Genomic DNA, 25,293 nt, shown 5'->3' on the forward strand with positions numbered 1-25,293 from the left:
TTTTAATCAGGTGAGATCAGAGCCATTCAAGGATTAGAAGGAGAGAGAGAGACAAAGGCTGCAATTAGAGCAGAAATGCAACTGAGTCAACTAAAAAGCAAACTCAGAAGGAAAAAAAAAAAAAAAAAAAATCTGCAGACTTCTTTTTCTCTCCTTTCTTCTGCCAACGGTTTTAACCCTTGGCCGGCCATACTGTCATGGTTCCCAATGGCAAGGGAACGTCAGAGAACTTAAACAACAGACTAGCTCTTGGGTGATGGAATCTCGTGCTGACCGTGAGCTAAACCTACCACACAACTAACAGTGGCCGGGTAGCGTACCTACGTTTTATCCCTAGACGCCCAGCGCCAGCCGGAGGACTAACTAACCCTAATAGAGGAAAAGACAGACCTGGCTTACCTCTAGGGAAATTCCCCCAAAAAGGTGACAGAAGCCCCCCACATACACTCACCGGCCACTTTATTAGGTACACCATGCTAGTAACGGGTTGGACCCCCTTTTGCCTTCAGAACTGCCTCAATTCTTCGTGGCATAGATTCAACAAGGTGCTGGAAGCATTCCTCAGAGATTTTGGTCCATATTGACATGATGGCATCACACAGTTGCCGCAGATTTGTCGGCTGCACATCCCAAAGATGCTCCATACAAGGCAGGATGGATCCATGCTTTCATGTTGTTTACGCCAAATTCTGACCCTACCATCCGAATGTCGCAGCAGAAATCGAGACTCATCAGACCAAGCAACGTTTTTCCAATCTTCTACTGTCCAATTTCGATGAGCTTGTACAAATTGTAGCCTCAGTTTCCTGTTCTTAGCTGAAAGGAGTGGTACCCGGTGTGGTCTTCTGTTGCTGTAGCCCATCTGCCTCAAAGTTCGACGCACTGTGCGTTCAGAGATGCTCTTAGGCCTACCTTGGTTGTAACGGGTGGCGATTTGAGTCACTGTTGCCTTTCTATCAGCTCGAACCAGTCTGCCCATTCTCCTCTGACCTCTGGCATCAACAAGGCATTTCTGCCCACAGAACTGCCGCTCACTGGATTTTTTTTCTTTTTCGGACCATTCTCTGTAAACCCTAGAGATGGTTGTGCGTGAAAATCCCAGTAGATCAGCAGTTTCTGAAATACTCAGACCAGCCCTTCTGGCACCAACAACCATGCCACGTTCAAAGGCACTCAAATCACCTTTCTTCCCCATACTGATGCTCGGTTTGAACTGCAGGAGATTGTCTTGACCATGTCTACATGCCTAAATGCACTGAGTTGCCGCCATGTGATTGGCTGATTAGAAATTAAGTGTTAACAAGAAGTTGGACAGGTGTACCTAATAAAGTGGCCAGTGAGTGTATATTGACGGTGAGTTCAGAGGAAAAGACATACGCAGTATGAAGGTAGGTTCAGCAAAGCGAGGTCCGCTTACTAGATAGCAAGAAGATACAATAGGGAACTTCACGGTCAGCTGAAAACCCTATTAAAATACCATCCCGAAATTACTTTAAGACTCATGTGTCAACTCATGACACCGGAGTGGCAATTTCGGCCCACAAGAGCTTCCAGCTACAGAAAAATAACATAACTGTGAACTGGAACAAAAATGCAAAACAAACTTAGGACTAAGAGTCCAACTTAGCTGATAGTAGTCTAGAAGCAGGAACATGCAACAGAAAGGCTCTGGTTACATTGATGGCCGGCACTAGAATAACTGAGCAGCAAGGCTAAATAGGATACACCCATATCCAGATGGAAACAGGTGAACAGAGAAAGTGAAGCACACAAGTCCAGTACCACCAGTGACCACCGGGGGAGCCCAAAAACCAAATTCACAACAAGTTGTGAGGACTATCCCGTGGTGCTAAGCAGGGAACGACTACAACACACAAGCGCTAGAAGGTAGGCACAGATTTCCACCTGCAAAGGGAACTCTGGAGGTGCCATCGGACCGGCCGGTCTCAGCCAGCCCTGTTAACCGTACTTCGGATTGAGGATCCTGAAGCCTTCAGTAAAGAGGTAAAGAGACTGCAACCTGGTGTCCTCGTTATTCATCGCGATCTGCACCACACCATCATCACTCTCCACTTTCACTGGACGCCCCTCAGCAGGGTCACGGACCGGTCTAGCCACCGTGACAATCCCAGAACAGAGACAGAGAGGCCCGGTACCGGGTACCCTTCGGCCCTGCGGCAGTGGGGGCGCTCCAATGACATACTCACCTCTCGTCTCTGCCTGCTGGTCCTCACCGTCCCGGTCTCTCCGCACTGACTGTTCAGGCAGAGGGCGGCGCGCACACTATACGTCATCGAGCCCTCTGACCTGCACAGACACAGCAGAGGACGCGGAAGACTGAGCGGTGCCCGGCGGGTGGATCGTGGACAGGTAAATATGATACTCACCTGCTCCCGGCATCCCTGGCTCCTTCTCCCGGACTGTGGACAGATGATCTCCGCAGACTCCGGGCACGGCAGCTTCTTCACCAGCGGTCACTGGGTACCGCTCATTACAGGATCCACACAGTGTATCACAACAATGCCGTGTATGTCCGCCGCCGTCGGGGGACTCCTCCTGCTCTGGGCCCCGGTGAGGTTGCACCGGTTGAACCGGCGGTATGTCCACCCCTGACATCAGCCTTTCCTGAGATGCTAAAAACCACCGGTCTGCCACCAAATCATTTCATGGAGATCACATTTCATCCCTTTTATTGTGTTTTGCCTGAATGACTGCTGAATCTTTTGACCATGTTTGCGGCTTTGAGGCATTAAGTTGCTGTCCCATGAATAGATGCCTGAACTAGCAGGTGTTATTATAGTGCAGCCATTGAGTTACTAAAAGTAAGCGAATATTTGCAAGATTACAGCTAGGGATTTACATCAATCCAGCATTGTCCGCAGGCTACTTATAAATCATTGCATTTGCAGCCTTGTAACATCAAGACCGATGTCCCATGTTGAGTGATATTGCATCCTACCGGGAATCCTGGCCTTACTGCTGTATGGGGCCCAGTGAACAGCAGCACACAGAAGGGCCCACAGGTCCGGGGCCCCGCTTATGTGCTACTGTTCATCGGGCCCCATCGTGCAGCAAAGTGGTGCGCGCTACGGTGCACACGTCGGCGCTGGGGCCCGGGAGCTTTCCCAGAGCTGTGCACGGCCATCTTACCTTGACGGCTGTGCAGCTCCTCCTCCATCCATCTTCGGTTGAGCCTAGACTGTATGGACTCCTTCCATGTCCTGACTGCAGCCCATACAGTCTAGCAGGCTCACTACTGAAGATGGCAGCTTCTCTTCCTGCCTTTGCTAAGTCAGAACACGCCCCCCCAGTATGACACACACTCCCGAAAATGACATCCTACCTGGAGGGAGCCCATACAATCTAGCATTTACCCTGGAGGCAGAGCCACGCTGCTGTGGAGCAACTGTGAGGTAAGTATACAAAACTTTTTTGTTTTCTGTACAAAATGAATTAAATGGGTGAGCGGGGAGGAGAAATTGCACATGACAGGGGAAGGAGTAAGGGGGACTGCACATGATGATGTGGAGAGGGGGTTTAAAAAGGGACTGCACATGATGATGTGGGGGGATTAAAGGGTACTGCACATGTTGATGTTGGGGAATAAAGGGGATAGCACATGATGTGGGGAGGTGGGTTAAAGGGGACTGCACATGATGTGGGGGGATAAAGGGGTAATGCACATGATGATGTGGGGAGGGGGTTAAATTGGACTGCACATGATGTGGGGAGGGGGCTTTAAAGGGGACTGCACATGATGATGGGGGGGATAAAGGGGGACTGCAAATGATGATGTGGGGAGGGGGGTTAAAGGGGGACTGCACATGATGTTGGGAGGGGGTTAAAGGGGGACTCCACATGATGTGAGGGGGTTAAAGGGGGACTCCACATGATGTGAGGGGGTAAAGGAGGACTGCTCATGATGATGTGGAGGGTTAAAGGGGTACTGCACATGATGTGGGGAGGGGGTCAAAGGGGGACTGTCATGATCTCAATGGCAAGAGAACATAGCATCAGCATATATAGGAACTAGCTCTTGGAAGATGGGAACTGAGCTGACCATGAACTAAACCTAACGCACAACTAGCAGTGGCCGGGTAGCATGCCTACGTTGATTCTAGATGCCCAGCACCAGCCGGAGGACTAAATAAAGCTAGCAGAGGAAAATATTAGTCCTAGCTCACCTCTAGAGAAATACCCCGAAAGGAGACAGAGGCCCCCCACATGTATTGGCGGTGAATTAAGATGAAATAACAAACGTAGTATGAAAATAGGTTTAGCAAATTTGAGGTCCACTTACTACATAGCAGAAGACAGAAAGGACACTTTCATGGTCAGCTGAAAACCCTATCAAAACACCATCCAGGAATTACTTTAAGACTCTGGCATTAACTCATAACACCAGAGTGGCAATTCCTGTTCACAAGAGCTTTCCAGACACAGTAACGAAACTACAGCTGTGAACCGGAACAAAATGCAAAAACAAACATGGACAAGAGTCCAACTTAACTAGTAGTTGTCTAGGAGCAGGAACAAGCACAGAGAGGCTTCTGATAACATTGTTGACCGGCAAGCAACTAACAGAGAAGCAAGGTTATATAGCGACTCCCACATCTTGATGGGAACAGGTGAACAGAGAAGATGAAGACACCAGTTCAATTCCACCAGTAGCCACCGGGGGAGCCCCGAATCCAAATTCACAACAGTACCCCCCCCTCAAGGAGGGGGCACCGAACCCTCACCAGAACCACCAGGGTGATCAGGATGGGCCCTATGAAAGGCACGAACCAGATCAGAGGCATGAACATCAGATGCATTCACCCAAGAATTATCCTCCTGGCCGTATCCCTTCCACTTGACCAGATACTGGAGTCTCCGTCTGGAAACACGGGAGTCCAAGATTTTCTCCACATCGTACTCCAACTCACCCTCAACCAACACCGGAGCAGGAGGCTCAACGGAAGGCACAACCGGTACCTCATACCTGCGCAATAATGACCGATGAAAAACGTTATGAATAGAAAAGGATGCAGGGAGGTCCAAACGGAAGGAAACAGGGTTAAGAATCTCCAATATCTTATACGGGCCGATGAACCGAGGCTTAAACTTAGGAGAAGAGACCCTCATAGGGACAAAACGAGAAGACAACCACACCAAATCCCCAACACAAAGCCGAGGACCAACACGACGGTGGCGGTTGGCAAAAAGCTGAGTCTTCTGGGACAACCTCAAATTGTCCACCACCTTCCCCCAGATCTGATGCAATCTCTCCACCACAGCATCCACTCCAGGACAATCCGAAGATTCCACCTGACCAGAGGAAAATCGAGGATGAAACCCCGAATTACAGAAAAACGGGGACACCAAAGTGGCAGAGCTGGCCCGATTATTGAGAGCGAACTCCGCCAATGGCAAAAAAGCAACCCAATCATCCTGGTCAGCAGACACAAAACACCTCAGATATGTCTCCAGGGTCTGATTAGTCCGCTCGGTCTGGCCATTCGTCTGAGGATGGAAAGCGGATGAAAAAGATAAATCTATGCCCATCCTAGCACAGAATGCCCGCCAAAATCTAGACACGAATTGGGTCCCTCTGTCAGAAATGATATTCTCAGGAATACCATGCAAACGAACAACATTTTGAAAAAACAGAGGAACCAACTCGGAAGAAGTAGGCAACTTGGGCAGAGGAACCAAATGGACCATCTTAGAGAAACGGTCACACACCACCCAGATGACAGACATCTTCTGAGAAACAGGCAGATCTGAAATAAAATCCATCGAGATGTGCGTCCAAGGCCTCTTAGGAATAGGCAAGGGCAACAATAATCCACTAGCCCGAGAACAACAAGGCTTGGCCCGAGCACAAACGTCACAAGACTGCACAAAGCCTCGCACATCTCGTGACAGGGAAGGCCACCAGAAGGACCTTGCCACCAAATCCCTGGTACCAAAAATGCCAGGATGACCTGCCAACGCAGAAGAATGAACCTCAGAGATGACTCTACTGGTCCAATCATCAGGAACAAACAGTTTATCAGGTGGGCAACGATCCGGTCTATCCGCCTGAAACTCCTGCAAGGCCCGCCGCAGGTCTGGAGAAACGGCTGACAATACCACTCCATCCTTAAGGATACCTGTGGGCTCAGAGTTACCAGGCGAGTCAGGCTCAAAACTCCTAGAAAGGGCATCCGCCTTAACATTCTTAGAACCCGGCAGGTATGACACCACAAAATTAAACCGAGAGAAAAATAATGACCAGCGCGCCTGTCTAGGATTCAGGCGCCTGGCGGTCTCAAGATAAATCAAATTTTTGTGGTCAGTCAATACCACCACCTGATGTCTGGCCCCCTCAAGCCAATGGCGCCACTCCTCAAAAGCCCACTTCATGGCCAAAAGCTCCCGATTCCCAACATCATAATTCCGCTCAGCGGGCGAAAATTTACGGGAAAAGAAGGCACAAGGCCTCATCACGGAGCAGTCAGAACTTTTCTGCGACAACACTGCCCCAGCTCCGATCTCAGAAGCGTCGACCTCAACCTGAAAAGGTAGAGCAACATCAGGCTGACGCAACACAGGGGCAGAGGAAAAACGGCGCTTAAGCTCCCGAAAGGCCTCCACAGCATCAGGGGACCAATCAGCAACATCAGCACCCTTCTTAGTCAAATCGGTCAATGGCTTAGCAATATCCGAAAAACCAGCAATAAATCGACGATAAAAGTTAGCAAAGCCCAAAAATTTCTGAAGACTCTTAAGAGAAGAGGGCTGCGTCCAATCACAAATAGCTTGAACCTTGACAGGATCCATTTCAATGGAAGAGGGAGAAAAAATATATCCCAAAAAGGAAATCCTCTGTACCCCAAAAACACACTTAGAACCCTTCACACACAAAGAATTAGACCGCAAAACTTGAAAAACCCTCCTGACTTGCTGGACATGAGAGTCCCAGTCATCCGAAAAAATCAGAATATCATCCAGATACACAATCATAAATTTATCCAAATAATCGCGAAAAATATCATGCATAAAGGACTGGAAAACTGACGGAGCATTTGAAAGACCAAAAGGCATCACTAAATACTCAAAGTGGCCCTCGGGCGTATTAAATGCGGTTTTCCACTCATCCCCCTGCCTGATTCGCACCAAATTATACGCCCCACGAAGGTCAATCTTAGAGAACCACTTGGCCCCCTTTATGCGAGCAAACAAATCAGTCAGCAACGGCAATGGGTATTGATATTTAACAGTGATTTTATTCAAAAGCCGATAATCAATACATGGTCTCAAAGAGCCGTCTTTTTTTGACACAAAGAAAAAACCGGCTCCTAAGGGAGATGACGATGGACGAATATGTCCCTTTTCCAAGGACTCCTTTATATATTCTCGCATAGCAGCATGTTCAGGCACAGACAGATTAAATAAACGACCCTTTGGGTATTTACTACCCGGGATCAAATCTATGGCACAATCGCACTCTCGGTGCGGAGGTAACGAACCAAGCCTGGATTCTTCAAAGACGTCACGATAGTCAGACAGGAACTCAGGAATTTCAGAGGGAATAGATGATGAAATGGAAACCACAGGTACATCCCCATGAGCCCCCTTACATCCCCAGCTCAACACAGACATAGCTCTCCAGTCGAGGACTGGGTTGTGAGATTGCAGCCAAGGCAATCCTAGCACCAAATCATCATGTAGACTATACAGCACCAGAAAGCGAATAATCTCCTGGTGATCCGGATTAACACGCATAGTTACTTGTGTCCAGTATTGTGGTTTATTATTAGCCAATGGGGTGGAGTCAATCCCCTTCAGAGGAATAGGAGTCTCCAAAGGCTCTAAATCATACCCACAGCGTTTGGCAAAGGACCAATCCATAAGACTCAAAGCGGCGCCAGAGTCGACATAGGCGTCCGTGGCAATAGATGACAAAGAGCAAATCAGGGTCACAGATAGAATAAACTTAGACGGTAAGGTGCAAATGGAAACAGATTTATCAAGCTTTTTAGTGCGCTTAGAGCATGCTGATATAACATGAGTAGAATCACCACAATAGAAACACAACCCATTTTTCCGTCTAAAATTCTGCCGCTCGCTTCGGGACAGAATTCTATCACACTGCATACTCTCTGGCGACTTCTCAGTGGACACCGCCAGATGGTGCACTGGTTTGCGCTCCCGCAAACGCCTATCGATCTGAATAGCCATTGTCATGGACTCATTCAGACCCGCAGGCACAGGGAACCCCACCATAACATCCTTAATGGCATCAGAGAGACCCTCTCTGAAAGTCGCCGCCAGGGCGCACTCATTCCACTGAGTAAGCACAGACCATTTACGGAATCTTTGGCAGTAAATTTCCGCTTCATCTTGCCCCTGAGATAGGGACATCAAAGTTTTTTCTGCCTGAAGCTCCAAATGAGGTTCGTCATAAAGCAACCCCAAGGCCAGAAAAAACGCATCCACATTGAGCAACGCAGGATCCCCTGGTGTCAATGAAAAAGCCCAGTCTTGAGGGTCGCCCCGGAGCAAGGAAATCACAATCCTGACCTGCTGTGCAGGGTCTCCGGCAGAGCGAGATTTCAGGGACAAAAATAATTTGCAATTATTTCGAAAATTCTGAAACCCGGATCTATTCCCCGAGAAAAATTCCGGCAAAGGAATTCTCGGCTCAGATACAGGTGCATGACAAACAAAATCTTGCAATTTTTGTACCTTCGTGGCGAGATTATTCAAACCTGCAGTTACACTCTGAAGATCCATTACAAACAGGTGGACACAGAGCCATTCAAGGGTTAAGAGGAGGTAAGAAGCAGCTAGACAGCAATTAAGGGCTAGGCAGCAAAACTCTGAAGCGAAAAAAAAAAAAAAAAAAAATTTCCCTTAAACACTTCTCTATCTCCTGCTTCAGCCCAAACAATTAACACTTTGTGGGCCGGTCAAACTGTCATGATCTCAATGGCAAGAGAACATAGCATCAGCATATATAGGAACTAGCTCTTGGAAGATGGAAACTGAGCTGACCATGAACTAAACCTAACGCACAACTAGCAGTGGCCGGGTAGCATGCCTACGTTGATTCTAGATGCCCAGCACCAGCCGGAGGACTAAATAAAGCTAGCAGAGGAAAATATTAGTCCTAGCTCACCTCTAGAGAAATACCCCGAAAGGAGACAGAGGCCCCCCACATGTATTGGCGGTGAGTTAAGATGAAATAACAAACGTAGTATGAAAATAGGTTTAGCAAATTTGAGGTCCACTTACTACATAGCAGAAGACAGAAAGGACACTTTCATGGTCAGCTGAAAACCCTATCAAAACACCATCCAGAAATTACTTTAAAACTCTGGCATTAACTCATAACACCAGAGTGGCAATTCCTGTTCACAAGAGCTTTCCAGACACAGTAACGAAACTACAGCTGTGAACTGGAACAAAAATGCAAAAACAAACATGGACAAGAGTCCAACTTATCTAGTAGTTGTCTAGGAGCAGGAACAAGCACAGAGAGGCTTCTGATAACATTGTTGACCGGCAAGCAACTAACAGAACAGCAAGGTTATATAGCGACTCCCACATCTTGATGGGAACAGGTGAACAGAGAAGATGAAGACACCAGTTCAATTCCACCAGTAGCCACCGGGGGAGCCCAGAATCCAAATTCACAACAGACGCCCAGCGCCGGCCGGAGGACTAACTAATCCTGGCAGAGGAAAATATAGTCCTGGCTCACCTCTAGAGAAATTTCCCCGAAAGGCAGACAGAGGCCCCCACAAATATTGGCGGTGATTTTAGATGAAATGACAAACGTAGTATGAAAATAGGTTTAGCAAAATTGAGGTCCGCTTACTAGATAGCAGGAAGACAGAAAGGGCACTTTCATGGTCAGCTGAAAACCCTATCAAAAGACCATCCTGAAATTACTTTAAGACTCTAGTATTAAGTCATAACATCAGAGTGGCAATTTCAGATCACAAGAGCTTTCCAGACACAGAAACGAAACTACAGCTGTGAACTGGAACAAAATGCAAAATCAAACAAGGACTAAAGTCCAACTTAGCTGGGAGTTGTCTAGCAGCAGGAACATGCACAGAAAGGCTTCTGATTACAATGTTGACCGGCATGGAAGTGACAGAGGAGCAAGGCTAAATAGCGACTCCCACATCCTGATGGAAACAGGTGAACAGAGAGGATGATGCACACCAGTACAATTCCACCAGTGGCCACCGGGGGAGCCCAAAATCCAATTTCACAACAGGGATCCTGCGCTGCTCAGTGTGGATGCGTTTTTTCTGGCACTGGGGTTGCTCTATGAGGAACCTAATTTGGAGATTCAGGCTGAAAAGGCCTTGCTAGCCCTCTCTCAAGGGCATGATGAAGCTGAAATATATTGTCAAAAATTTCGAAAATGGTCTGTGCTTACTCAGTGGAATGAGTGCGCCCTGGCGGCGAATTTCAGAGAAGGTCTCTCTGACGCCGTTAAAGATGTCATGGTGGGGTTTCCTACGCCCACAGGTCTGAATGAATCCATGACTATGGCTATTCAGATTGATCGGCGTTTACGGGAGCGCAAACCTGTGCACCATTTGGCGGTGTCTTCTGAGCAGGCACCAGAGATTATGCAATGTGATAGAATTCTGTCCAGAGGTGAACGGCAGAATTATAGGCGCAAAAATGGGTTGTGCTTCTACTGTGGTGATTCTGCTCATGTTATATCAGCATGCTCTAAACGCACAAAAAAGGTTGATAAGTCTTTTTCAATTGGCACCTTACAATCTAAGTTTATTTTGTCTGTAACTTTGATTTGTTCATTGTCATCTATCACTGTGGATGCCTATGTGGATTCTGGCGCTTCCTTGAGTCTTATGGATTGGTCCTTTGCCAGATGTTGTGGGTTTAGCCTAGAGCCTTTGGAAGTTCCTATCCCTCTGAAGGGTATCGACTCCACACCTTTGGCTAGGAACAAACCACAATTCTGGACACAAGTGACTATGTGTATGACTCCTGACCATCGGGAGGTGATTCGCTTCCTTGTGTTGCATAACTTGCATGATGTCTTAGTGCTTGGATTGCCATGGTTGCAAACTCATAATCCAGTCCTTGACTGGAAAACAATGTCTGTGTTAAGCTGGGGATGTTGGGGGGCTCATGGGGAAGTACCTTTGGTTTCCATTGCTTCATCTACTCCCTCTGAAATTCCGGCATTTTTTGTCTGATTATGGTGATGTTTTTGAGGAGCCTAAACTTGGTTCTCTTCCCCCTCACCGGGATTGTGATTGCGCTATAGAATTGATTCCTGGCAGCAAGTTTCCCAAGGGTCGTTTGTTCAATCTGTCTGTGCCTGAGCATGCTGCTATGCGAGAGTATATTAAGGAGTCCTTGGAAAAGGGACATATCTGTCCATCCTCATCCCCTTTAGGAGCAGGTTTTTTTTTCGTGGGTAAAAAAGATGGCTCCCTGAGGCCCTGTATTGATTATCGCTTGTTGAATAAGATTACAGTCAAATATCAGTATCCTTTGCCACTATTGACTGATTTATTTGCTCGTATTAAAGGGGCAAAGTGGTTCTCTAAGGTTGATCTTCGGGGTGCGTATCATTTGGTGCGTATTAAGCAGGGAGATGAGTGGAAAACTGCATTTAATACGCCCGAGGGCCATTTTGAGTATTTGGTAATGCCTTTTGGTCTTTCTAATGCTCCTTCAGTCTTTCAGTCCTTTATGCACGATATTTTCCGTAAATACCTGGATAAATTTATGATTGTGTATTTGGATGATATTTTGATTTTTTCGGATGACTGGGAGACGCATGTTCAACAGGTTAGGAAGGTTTTTCAGGTTTTGCGGTCCAATTCTTTGTTTGTAAAGGGTTCAAAGTGCATTTTTGGGGTTCAGAAGATCTCCTTTTTGGGGTATATTTTTTCCCCTTCTTCTGTTGAGATGGATCCTGTCAAGGTTCGGGCTATTTGTGATTGGACGCAGCCTACTTCCCTGAAGAGTCTTCAGAAGTTCTTGGGCTTTGCTAATTTCTATCGTCGATTTATAACTGGGTTTTCAAGTGTGGTTAGACCTCTGACTGATTTGACTAAGAAGGGTGCTGATGTTGCCAATTGGTCCTCTGCGGCTGTGGAGGCCTTTCGGGAGCTTAAGCGCCGCTTTTCTTCTGCCCCTGTGTTGCGTCAGCCTGATGTTTCGCTCGATTTTCAGGTTGAGGTTGATGCTTCCCGAGATTGGAGCAGGGGCGGTTTTGTCGCAGAAAGGTCCCGATTGCTCAGTGATGAGACCATGTGCATTCTTCTCTCGAAAATTTTCGCCCGCCGAGCGAAATTATGATGTCGGTAATCGGGAGCTCTTGGCTATGAAGTGGGCATTTGAGGAGTGGCGTCATTGGCTTGAGGGTGCTAGACATCAGGTGGTGGTCTTGACTGATCACAAGAATCTGATTTACCTTGAGTCTGCCAGGCATCTGAATCCTAGACAGGCGCGCTGGTCTTTGTTTTTCTCCCGGTTTAATTTTGTGGTTTCATACTTGCCGGGCTCGAAAAATGTGAAGGCAGATGCTCTTTCTAGGAGTTTTGAGCCTGACTCCTCTGGTGATTCTGAGCCTACGGGTATCCTTAAGGATGGAGTGATTTTGTCTGCTGTCTCCCCAGACTTGCGGCGTGCTTTGCAGGAGTTTCAGACTGATAGGCCTGATCGTTGTCCGCCTGGGAGATTGTTCGTTCCAGATGAGTGGACCAGTAGAGTCATCTCAGAGGTTCATTCTTCTGTGTTGGCAGGCCACCCTGGAATTTTTGGTACCAGAGATTTGGTGGCCAGATCCTTCTGGTGGCCTTCCTTGTCTCGGGATGTGCGTACCTTTGTGCAGTCTTGTGATGTTTGTGCTCGGGCCAAACCTTGCTGTTCTCGGGCTAGTGGATTGTTGTTGTCCTTGCCTATTCCGAAGAGGCCGTGGACGCACATCTCTATGGACTTTATCTCGGATCTCCCTGTTTCTCAGAAAATGTCTGTCATTTGGGTGGTGTGTGACCGTTTTTCTAAGATGGTTCATTTGGTACCCTTGCCCAAATTGCCTTCTTCATCGGAGTTGGTTCCTTTGTTTTTATCAGAATGTGGTTCGTTTACATGGTATCCCGGAAAACATCGTTTCTGACAGGGGATCTCAATTTGTGTCCAGGTTCTGGCGAGCGTTCTGTGCCAGGATGGGCATTGATTTGTCTTTTTCGTCTGCGTTCCATCCCCAGACTAATGGCCAGACGGAGCGAACTAATCAGACCTTGGAGACTTATTTGAGGTGTTTTGTGTCTGCTGATCAGGATGATTGGGTCGCCTTTTTGCCGTTGGCAGAGTTTGCCCTCAATAATTGGGCCAGTTCTGCCACTCTGGTTTCTCCTTTCTTTTGCAATTCAGGGTTTCACCCTCGTTTTTCATCTGGCCAGGTGGAATCTTCGGATTGTCCTGGAGTGGACACTGTGGTGGATAGACTGCACCAGATTTGGAGTCATGTGGTGGACAATTTGAAGCTGTCTCAGGAGAAGACTCAGCAGTTTGCTAATCGTCATCGTCATGTGGGTCATCATCTCCGTGTTGGGGACTTGGTGTGGTTGTCTTCTCGTTTTGTCCCTATGAAGGACTCCTCTCCTAAGTTTAAGCCTCGGTTTATAGGTCCTTATAAGATTTTGGAGATTCTTAATCCTGTATCTTTTCGTTTGGATCTACCAGCATCTTTCACCATTCATAATGTCTTCCATCGGTCGTTGTTGCGGAGGTACGAGGTACCGGTTGTTCCTTCTGTTGAGCCTCCTGCTCCTGTGCTGGTGGAGGGTGAATTGGAGTATGTTGTGGAGAAGATTTTGGACTCTCGCATTTCCAGACGGAGACTTCAGTATTTGGTTAAATGGAAGGGATACGGTCAGGAGGATAATTCTTGGGTGACTGCCTCTGATGTTCATGCTTCGGATTTGGTTCGCGCCTTTCATAGGGCGCATCCAGATCGCCCTGGTGGTTCTCATGAGGGTTCGGTGCCCCCTCCTTAAGGGGGGGGGTACTGTTGTGAATTCTGTTTTTGGGCTCCCTCTGGTGGTTACTGGTGGTACTGGTTGACTGGTGTCTTGTTTTTTCCAGTGCACCTGTTTCCATTAGGAAATTGGGAGTCTCCTATTTAGTCTGGCTTCCCAGTCATTGCAGTGCCGGCAATCAATGTTATCAGAGCACCTTGTTGCTTGCTTCCTGCTCCAAGTCTGCAAGTCAGCTAAGTTGAATCTTTGGCTTTTGTGTTTGTTTTGTCCAGCATGCATTTTCATATCTCGTGCGGCTGGAAGCTCTAGTGATCTGGAATTGCTACTCCGGTGTCATGAGTTGACAACGGAGTTAAGGTAATTCCAGGATGGCTGTTCAGGGTTTTGAGGTGACCGCGAAGTCCTCTTTGGTATATTCCGCTATCTAGTCAGAGGGCCTCGCTTTGCTGAATCTATATTCATACTGCGTTTGTGTTTTCCTCTTACCTAACCGTTATTATATGTGGGGGGCTACTATAACCTTTGGGGTTTCCCTGGAGGCAAGTCAGGTCTGTGTATTCCTCTATTAGGGGTAGTTAGTTCTCCGGCTGGCGCGAGGTGTCTAGAGACAACGTAGGCACACCCCCTGGCTATTTTTAGTTGCGTGTTAGGTTCAGTATCGCGGTTACCTAAGATACCATCCTTCCTAGAGCTTGTCCGTTTTTTGCCTAAGTCCCTGCCATTGGGAATCATGACACCAGGCCTTACTTCAAATCTACGGCAGGACAGTCAGTTATAGGCGGGCTGTCTCACCCAAAATCACCTAAGCAGACATAGGGGGCAACAGTTGGAGAGGGGCGACTCTAGGGTCCCGGAAGACCTCCAGGCCTACCCGTCATACAGGTGCGTCCTAGCCATATCATCTGGGGGGACGGAGAAGAACATCAGAATCAGTTGTGAGGGAACTTCAGAAACAGACACAACAGTTGTGAGGACTATCCCGTAGTGTTAAGCAGGGAAGGACTACAACACACAAGCGCTAGAAGGTAGGCACAGATTTCCACCTGCAAAGGGAACTCTGGAGGTGCCATCGGACCGGCCGGTCTCAGCCAGCCCTGTTAACCGTACTTCGGATTGAGGATCCTGAAGCCTTCAGTAAAGAGGTAAAGAGACTGCAACCTGGTGTCCTCGTTATTCATCGCGATCTGCACCACACCATCATCACTCTCCACTTTCACTGGACGCCCCTCAGCAGGGTCACGGACCGATCTAGCCACCGTGACAATCCCAGAACCGAGACAGAGAGGCCCGGTACCGGGTACCCTTCGGCCCTGCGGCAGTGGGGGCGCTCCAATTACATACTCACCTCTTGTCTCTGCCCGCTGATCCTCACCACCCCGGTCTCTCCGCACTGACTGTTCAGGCAGAGGGAGGCGCGCACACTATAGGTCATCGAGCCCTCTGACCTGCACAGTCACAGCAGAGGACGCGGAAGACTGAGCGGCGCCCGGCGGGTGGATCGTGGACAGGTAAATATGATACTCACCTGCTCCCGGCATCCCTGGCTCCTTCTCCTGGACTGTGGACAGATGGTCTCCGCAGACTCCGGGCACGGCAGCTTCTTCACCAGCGGTGACTGGGTACCGCTCATTACAGCATCCACACAGTGTATCACAACAATGCCGTGTATGTCCGTCGCCGTCGGGGGCCCCCTCTCGCTCTGGGCCCAGTGCGGTTGCATCGGTTGAACCGGCGGTATGTCCGCCCCTGACATCAGCCTTTCCTGAGATGCTAAAAACCACCTGTCTGCCACCAAATCATTTCATGGAGATCACATTTCATCCCTTTTATTGTGTTTTGCCTGAACGACTGCTGAATCTTTTGACCATGTTTGCAGCTTTGAGACATTAAGTTGCTGTCTCATGAATAGATGCCTGAACTAGCAGGTGTTATTATAGTGCAGCCATTGAGTTACTAAAAGTAAGCGAATATTTGCAAGATTACAGCTAGGGATTTACATCAATCCAGAATTGTCCGCAGACTACTTATAAATCATTGCATTTGCAGCCTTGTAACATCAAGACCGATGTCCCATGTTGAGTGATATTGCATCCTACCGGGAATCCTGGCCTTACTGCTGTATGGGGCCCAGTGAACAGCAGTACACAGAGGGGCCCACAGGTCCGGGGCCCCGCTTATGTGCTACTGTTCATCGGGCCCCATCGTGCAGCAAAGTGGTGCGCGCTACGGTGCACACGTCGGCGCTGGGGCCCGGGAGCTTTCCCAGAGCTGTGCATGGCCATCTTACCTTGACGGCTGTGCAGCTCCTCCTCCATCCATCTTCGGTTGAGCCTAGACTGTATGGACTCCTTCCATGTCCTGACTGCAGCCCATACAGTCTAGCAGGCTCACTACTGAAGATGGCAGCTTCTCTTCCTGCCTTTGCTAAGTCAGAACACGCCCCCCCAGTATGACACACGCTCCCGAAAATGACATCATAACTGGAGGGAGCCCATACAATCTAGCATTTACCCTGGAGGCAGAGCCGCGCTGCTGTGGAGCAACTGTGAGGTAAGTATACAAAACTTTTTTGTTTTCTGTACAAAATAAATTAAATGGGTGAGCGGGGAGGAGGAGAAATTGCACATGACAGGGGAAGGAGTAAGGGGGACTGCACATGATGATGTGGGGAGGGGGTTTAAAAAGGGACTGCACATGATGATGTGGGGAGATAAAGGGGTACTGCTCATGTTGATGTTGGGGAATAAAGGGGATAGCACATGATGTGGGGAGGTGGGATAAAGGGGTACTGCACATGATGATGTGGGGAGGGGGTTAAATTGGACTGCACATGATGTGGGGAGGGGGCTTAAAAGGGGACTGCACATTATGTGGGGAAGGGGTTAAAGGGGGACTGCACATGATGATGTGGGGGATAAAGGGGGACTGCAAATGATGATGTGGGGAGGGGGGTTAAAGGGGGACTGCACATGATGTTGGGAAGGGGTTAAAGGGGGACTCCACATGATGTGAGGGGGTAAAGGAGGACTGCACATGATGATGTGGAGGGTTAAAGGGGTACAGCACATGATGTGGGGAGGGGGTCAAAGGGGGACTGCACATGAAGTGGGAGGTTAAAAGGAACTGCAAAGGATGACATGGGGTAAAAAAGGGGACTGCACATGATGATGTGGGGGGATAAAGGAGGACTGCAGATGATGTGAGGGAGGTGATTAAAGGGGGACTGCACATGATGATGTGTGGGGATAAAGGGGGACTGCACATGATGTGGGGGGATAAAGGGGGACTGCACATGATGATGTGGTGAGGACGGTTAAAGGGAACTGCACATGATGTGGGGAGGGGGGCAAAAAGGGGGACTGCACATGATGATGTGTGGAGGGGGGTTAAATAGGGACTGCACATGATGATGTGGGGGGATAAAGGGGGATTGCACAAGATGATGTGGGGGAGTTAAAAGAGGACTGCACATGATGATGTGGGAAGGGGGTTAAAGGGGGACTGCACATGATTTGGGAGGGGGTTAAAGGACTGCACATGAAGTGGGGAGTTAAAAGGAACTGCAAAGGATGACATGGGGGTAAAGGGGACTGAACATGATGAAGTGGGGGTAGGGGGACTGCACATGATGAAGTGAGTGAGGGGACGGGAGACTGCAAATGATGAATTGAGAGTGAGGGAAGAGGGACAGCAATTGATTTGAAGGTGAGGTGGGGAGAGCAAATGATGACTGGGAGAGAGCAAATAGTGATGAATTTTGAGGGTGGGGGAGTAAATGATGTATTGAATGTGGAGGTAGAGCTGTTGATAATGAATTAAGTGTGGGAGAGAGAAGACATAACAATGAATTGGGGCGGAAGGGGCATGTAAATATAATGAGTCAGGGGAGAGGGAGGTACATAGTGGGGGGCGCTGAGTATGCAGTGACTGGTATTGAATTGGGGGAAAGAGTACAGGTGCTAATTAATTTATATATTAGGTGGGGAAAGTGGCTATGTATAGCTAGAAGGGGCTCAGTGGTGGATTATAATTTATATTTGTAATGATGGGTTGCATAATAACCAATTATATATTGATTGTGGGTGCACCTCTGTATTCAGATGTGCAGTGTAGAAGGGAAAAAGAGGGGAATGTGCTCTGGAACCGGTGCTCTAGATAACTGTGTTATTTTATGCAGAGATGAGTCCTGGCTGGAAGAAGTGATGTCAGTCTGCGCTGCATGAAAAAGAAAAGCAAAGATGAAGGACTTCAGCTAGAGACGTCACTTGTGAGTCAGTGTGTTAACTGTACACTGACACTATACACTGTATACTCTGTACAGAGCTCATGTGTATAATGTCACCAGTGATCACTATATTATCTGTACACAGACACTGTATACAGAGGTCCTGTGTATAATGTTAATGGTGATCACTGTATTTCCTGTACACTATATACAGAGCTCCTGTGTATAATGTCACCAGTGATCACTGTATTACCTGTATACTGACACTATATACAGAGCTCCTGTGTATAATGTCACCAGTGATCACTGTATTACATGTACACTGACACTGTATACTATGTACAGAGCTTTTGTGTATAATGTTACTGGTGATCACTGCATTATCTGTACACTGACAGTAAATACAGAGTCCCTGTGTATAATGCCACTTGGTATTGTGTTTTTTTTTTTTTTTTAGTAATGATCAGTATGTTAGTGTTCAGTCACTATGTGATGGTAATATGTGGTCTGGCCATGGTGTGGTGGTATTTGTTCCTTCTATGTGATATTATTTGGTCACTATGTGGTGGTAATATGTGGTCTGGTCATGGTGTGACGGCATTTGTCCCTTGTATGTTTTATTAGTGGTCATTTAAAAAAAAATGTATGTGACTCATTCCATTAAAGAAAAATACATAGAAATATATTTATATTTAATAGGTTAGAGTAGAGTAGGGTCCAGCTAAAGGAGTCTACCATGTCATGGTGGCGGCTTAAAAATTCTTTTGGCCAGAACAAAAGCTGCTGGCTATGTAAGTGATCTGGTGTTTGATGGGGACTGTTAATTTCTGATTGATGAGGACGTGGTGAAGTTGAGTTTTTCCAAGAGTGGGCGATGGGATGGTGGAGGCGGAGCTGGGGTGGAGCCTGGGCGGAGTCTCAAGGTGGCCTGAAAATTTTGCCAGTATGAGGCCCCAAAATTCCTAGTGGCAGCCCTGTCTGTAGGGATCAGGCAGACCTAGCTAAGAATCAAAAGCTGAAAATGAATATAAATTTTAATATAGTGCCTTTGATATCAAACTTGGAAGCATAAAGGAAACGTGTGAATGTGGTTTTCTTAAAAAAAAAAAATAAATAACACAAATTGTAGTATATTTTCTCTCAGTATCTGAAATTATTACTAATTTTACCCTACATCCGTACTTAAATTATTACTAACTAGTTGTAAGATCATAATGTCTAAAGGTGTTACTCCAGGAAGAAAGTAAACTAACACAAACAAACTGAAATAAATGTGCAGGAACAGCTGCTGTAGTTGCAATGCGAAAGCAAGAAGGAAAAGAGGCAACAAAATGCTGCCAGCGCAAATATGTAAACGGCCATATTTATTACACAGCTCCTAGAAATGTGAGGTTCTTAGCGCACATTTTGATCAAATTGTGCGAGCCCATCTGCCAACGACAAGGCGACCTCTTCAGATGGGACCTACACTAACACTACACTAACCGGTATAAATAAAGCTCCTATGTCTAAAGTTGTTGATCCAGAAGAAGGCAAAAAACCCTGGACACACTCAGCCAATTTGTGACTCAGGGAAAAAATTCCTTCTTGACCCCGGGAAAAGGCGATCAGTCCTAGAACCCTGGATCAAACCCTACTACTAATACTATCGTTATTATTATCCTCCCACATCATCTATTGTTATTTATGTATTATTATTATTGTTTCTATTCTAAGTAATGTTTATTCTAATATTAAAACTAAAATCATTACTATATGCTTATTATTAAAATACTAATTTAATAACTGCTTTTTGTCCTTTTTCTTCCTTATTATAAATATTCTACCATTGCAGCTTTAATCATTATTTTGTTATAACGATAAAAAGACTATTGTACCTTTTCTACTATAAATATTACTACTATACTATGTATAAGCTTTTGATCCAGAAGAAGGCAAAAACCCTTAGACACTTTCAGCCAATCTGTGTCTGAAGGGAAAAATTCCTTCTTGACCCCGGGAAAAGGCGATCAGTCCTAGAACCCTGGATCAAGCCGCCTAATTCTATTAAAATGTGTATAGCTGGCTACCTTGTTATGACAACTACTTCTCTATATCTTATTTATACTACTGTAACTAATTGTTTATATTGTTATTAATTATTATGAATGCTACGCCGCTACCAATAATAAGGTCCCTATGTTACTTACTGCTAGATCAAACCTGCTGTTATAACTACTATTATTACTTTTACATTTTTATTCCTACTATTTTTTACTATTTTTACTACTTTTTGTTACTACTGTGAATAGCTCATATTAAAGTTTTGCCTACTACTATTAATATACTGCTGCTCTAATATTTTACCGCTCTTATTACTATTCTTTTTTTATACTTACCTCCCAGTATTTGCCGTATATGATGTTATCGGCTGAGAGGTCCTAGCAGGATTGTCCAGATGATGTTCTTCTTTCCTCTCAAATACTGGTTAACATATTGGAGGATGTGGCACTGCGTGGTCCTGCTGCTTCTTCTGGCCTCTGTCCTGCTGCTTCTTCTGGCCTCTGTCCTGCTGCTTCTTCTTGCCTCTGTTGTGGTCTTTCTTCCGGCGCCGATCTTAATTGTGATTTTGACCTTTTTTTTCTTCCTTTCTTCTTTTGGGGTTCTCTGCTCTTCATCCAGGTCCATACACAGTATTTTAGCCCGCATTGCCCTTGCTTCTTGTTCTGTGATCTGGGTCTTCATGGATGGTGCAGGCTGTTCTTCATATTCATGCTTTGCTGTAAATTTCTTCTGGGCTTCTGGACTGGTCGGCATGAGGCGCTAAGAAGACAGCAGATTAAGTTACTCATGTACAGTAATAAGACATTCCTATACACCCTTGTAAAATTAAAGACAGCGGTATAGTCGTCTTCTCACTAACCTCCATCTTGTAGAGGGGTGACGGCAGAAACTTCATACAGAAGGCCAGTCTTCTGAATGCCTCCTCCGGTGTGATATCAACTGAAGAGAAAAGAACCAAATAGAAGGGTCACCCATACCCATACAGAGAGGATGTGACAGAGCGGCACTACTGATCGCCATATTGCTAACCATCCCGCTAAATTCTGGGAACAGAATTGTCAGTAAGAAGAAGATAGAAAAATGTGTTTTGTACATGGAATATGCAATCATTCTGTAGCCTTCATGGCCAGTGATAGGATTCCCCTGTCTACCTATGAAGCTCACGTTCTACTCAGACCGGCGATGTCAACCTCTGTTGGGAATCAGTTTAGCTTTCTGGTGTTTTTTACAGCAAATATCAGCAGTTCTATAGTTACCCCCCAAATTACTGGAAATCTGACACCTCCCAAAGATAAAGAAAGGTGAAGCCGTTGGGTGCCGTCTGACCACAGGACAGAGAATGTTCGCCTAACAGTGTGAGGAATCTCACCTGATCCAGCGCAGGATGAAGGTCCGGTCCACATGGTCTCGCTGTGGTCTCACTCTCACTCTCACTCGTGTCAAAATCTATCAAAATCCTGTAAAATAGCAGAACAGTCAGAATAGGTTTTGGCCATTTGGGCAGATGCCATTGACTAGGGTGTGCTGTTACTGGAAACTTTGGGAAACACCGTCTGTGTGTTTAGGAGGCATTGCCGGGGCAAAGGAAACATTGGGCAATGTGCAGGATATGACTGTTATACATCCAATATCTGCCCATCCCCATTATTCTGTGCTGTATATGGAGCATTTTATTTAATGGAGGAATATTCGGAATAAACGACTTCGGTCCGTTCTCCGCTCTGCAGGCGCCGTTCTCTATGGAGGACGGAGCTGATGTTAAATATTGGACCCATCCAATAAGATGTGAGAAGTGGAGACAGCGGAGTATCAGCCGCTGGCTCCTCATCATGTACATGTCTGTATGTGAAGTGTTGGGGTAAATATGAACAATTAGTAACAGAACATCTCGGGTTATTCTGTATGAATATGTGATGAGATAAATCAGCCATCACTTATATTATATTACAGGTTTATACCTGAAATGTCGCAGTGGCTGCAGGTGTCCGTCTTCACTCTCCTCTGAGATAGAACAGACTGAAAATAACTGACGTTTGTGCTTTTTCAAATTTAAATCTAACAATCCTACTGGTTGTTTATTGCCATGGTGACAGAAGTCACTGATAATTTAAAGGGACATGACGGTATTATTGCACTATAGTGAATTTTACTATATGTAACTCCCCTTTGACACCATTTAAGCACATGGAGATGTGTTGTAATTCCCTGCACAGATGATAGGCGCAATAATATGCAGGTAAATGATATGAAGGACCAGTGTCCCATTTGTTCTAAGGATTGGTGCGGGTCCCAGGAATTGGGTCCTAGCAATATGTCATCATTTACCAAAAACCCTGTAATTGCTTCTACTTCACTGTATTTTGTGAGGTCATGATATCTTATTATCTAGTTGGATTGCTCAAGGGAGTTTTTATTGTGTAATTTACAATAAGAATAGAAGTGTTGTCACCTAGGAGAGGCATGTTCAATAAATATTAGGCTTAGGCAGAGCTACCATCAGGGCATTACTGCCTTGACTGGAGAATGGGGCCCGATGAGCAGAAGGGGCCCACAATGGGTCCCGTCTCTTCTGTTCATCGGGCCTCAGCGGCGCGCTTCTGCCAGTGCAGTAACTGAACCTGAGACCGAGATGCAGGTTCAGTTAAACTCTATAGCCGTGCGGGCCTGCACATCAATAGTGAAAAGCCGCTAGCCAATAGGAAGAGAGTGGGAAGAGAGAGGCTAAGTGCCAGAATAGGCGCATACAGATGTGCCTTTTCTGGGGTGGCTGGGGGCAGATGTGTTTAGCCGGGGGGGGGGGGTCCTATAACCATGGTCCCTCTCTAGGCTATTAATATCTGCCCTCAGTCACTGGCTATCCCACTCTGACAGAGAAAATTGCACGGGAGCTCCCAAATTCTGCACACACACACACTACCAACATTATTAGTGAGGACTATGTAAAAATATAACGGATATGAAATGGTTTAATGTATGTAAACCATGTCTCATATGTCTCATATCCTGTCGGGTTTGGTAAAGAGATGGCAAAAGCCGGCAATTGAATTACCGGCTTTTCTGCTATCTAGCTCTGTATGAAATATAAATATATATATATATATATATATATATATATATATATATATATTCCGTATTTTCTGGCGTATAAGACGACCTTTTAACCCCTGAAAATCTTCTTAAAAGTCGAGCGTCGTCTTATACACCGGGTGCAGACCAATGTGCATATGGTGGGTGGGGGGAGAGTGGTCCCTATGATGAAGAGAGGGGGTGTCTCACAGGAAAGTGTGAGTGGAGTATCCCCCTATTACCTCATTGTGGCAGCGTGGGGTTTCTGTGCTGGTGAGCGGCAGCGGATCCTCTTTGTGCCGCGTGGGTGCTCTGTCCTGTGAGGCGGTGGCGGCGTATATTCGTGCAGCGTCGGGGCTCCACCGGCATTTCCTCACAGCCTGGAGGCACCGGCAGCTCCATTGCTGCGATGCGGTGGCCTCCGGGAAAATGGCCGCTGGGGGCGGCACATGCTCAGATTCAGATCTCGTCCCGAGCTATCGAGATATCATTTTATTCAACTTTCTATGGCCTACATGTTCATATAGACGGCTTAGGAGGGTTGATCCTACGGACAGATTGACATAAACATTCAATCATCAACAGACCTGTGCCCAGTGAATCTGTAATAAGTCATACAGATTGACAGATTGTTAGTCTTTCTTTGTCCTTCAATGTGTAACTGCGCATATCTTAGAGGACCTGGTGTGGAATTCTGCTGCTGTAGTCCATTCACTTCATTGGTCGATGTGCCGTGTATTAAGAGATGCTCCTCTGTATTCCACAGATGTAACACATGGTTTTATCACCATGAGCCATTCTCATCTGACTTCCATCATTAATGTGGCATCTTACACCCACTGTTATGATCTGGTGACCTTGGAGCCGCATGAAACTTTCTCTGGAGTCGGTGGAACCTGTTCTGACCGCAAATCCTGAACTAACACCGCAACTAGAAGTAGCCGTGGGGTGTGCTTAACAGACCCTAGACACCTTGACACAGCCGGAGGACTAAATACCCCTATAGATGGAAATAGGAATGCTACCTTGCCTCAGAGCAGACCCCCAAAGGATAGGCAGCCCCCCACAAATAATGACTGTGAGTAGGAGAAGAATAGACACACGCAGGTAGAAAACAGGATTTAGCAAAAGAGGCCACTCTAGCTAAATAGGAAAGGATAGGACAGATTACTAGGCGGTAAGTATTAAAACCCTTCCAAAAATATCCACAGCAGATAATACAAAAAGTTCCACAATCTAACTAAAGACATGGAATGTATATCTGCCACTCCAGAGAATCCAACAAGACTGAGAAAATACTGACACAATCTAAGCTGGACAAGAAAACACAAGAATAGCACTGAATTGTGAAGCACACAGCATGTGTGCCACAGGAAAAAAAAAACAGACACTTATCTTTGCTGCTTTGGCAGAAAGGCAGGAGGAACCAGGCAGAGGTCCTACACCTCCCAACAACAATTGACAACTGGAAGGACTAATGAATCCAGCACGCCTAAATACCCCAGTCAGAACTGCAATCAGCAGATACACCTGACCAGGACTGCAACTCAGGGGCAACTGCATTACCACCTACAACCACCGGAGGGAGCCCAAAAGCAGAATTCACAACAACCCACATAGCAGGCGTTGAATAATACATTTTGCACACCACACTGTAAGCGTAGTTATGAATGAGATTCCTAGGACGTCAGCCAGGGGTGGACACAGACTGCAGAGGGCCCCTGTGCAAGAAATCTTCCTGCCCCCCCCCATACCGCAACAAAGTTATATAAACATATAGGTTGTAATATTTATTATCCGTTTAGAACACAACTATCAACTCTAAATAATAAATTTAAGTTCAATATTTAACAACTGAATATAACACAAAGCAGTCATGCAATTGATGTCATATCTGGCAAATCTGGATGTGCTCATTGTGGCCTATGACTTATCAAGCAGCAC

General features: G+C 46.5%; 1 long non-coding RNA gene across 1 annotated transcript; it reads right to left on the reverse strand.

Annotated features, from left to right (window-relative positions):
• Window positions 1–21,159: 21,159 nt before the first annotated feature.
• LOC143768462 (uncharacterized) lies at window positions 21,160–22,275 on the reverse strand. Its single transcript, XR_013213877.1, has 3 exons — window positions 22,242–22,275; window positions 21,653–21,740; window positions 21,160–21,222 (listed from the first exon to the last, which is right to left on the reverse strand). It is a non-coding gene; the product is annotated as an uncharacterized LOC143768462 (long non-coding RNA).
• Window positions 22,276–25,293: the final 3,018 nt, after the last annotated feature.

Source organism: Ranitomeya variabilis, chromosome 4 (assembly GCF_051348905.1).
Source record: "Ranitomeya variabilis isolate aRanVar5 chromosome 4, aRanVar5.hap1, whole genome shotgun sequence".
Lineage (NCBI taxonomy): Eukaryota > Metazoa > Chordata > Amphibia > Anura > Dendrobatidae > Ranitomeya > Ranitomeya variabilis.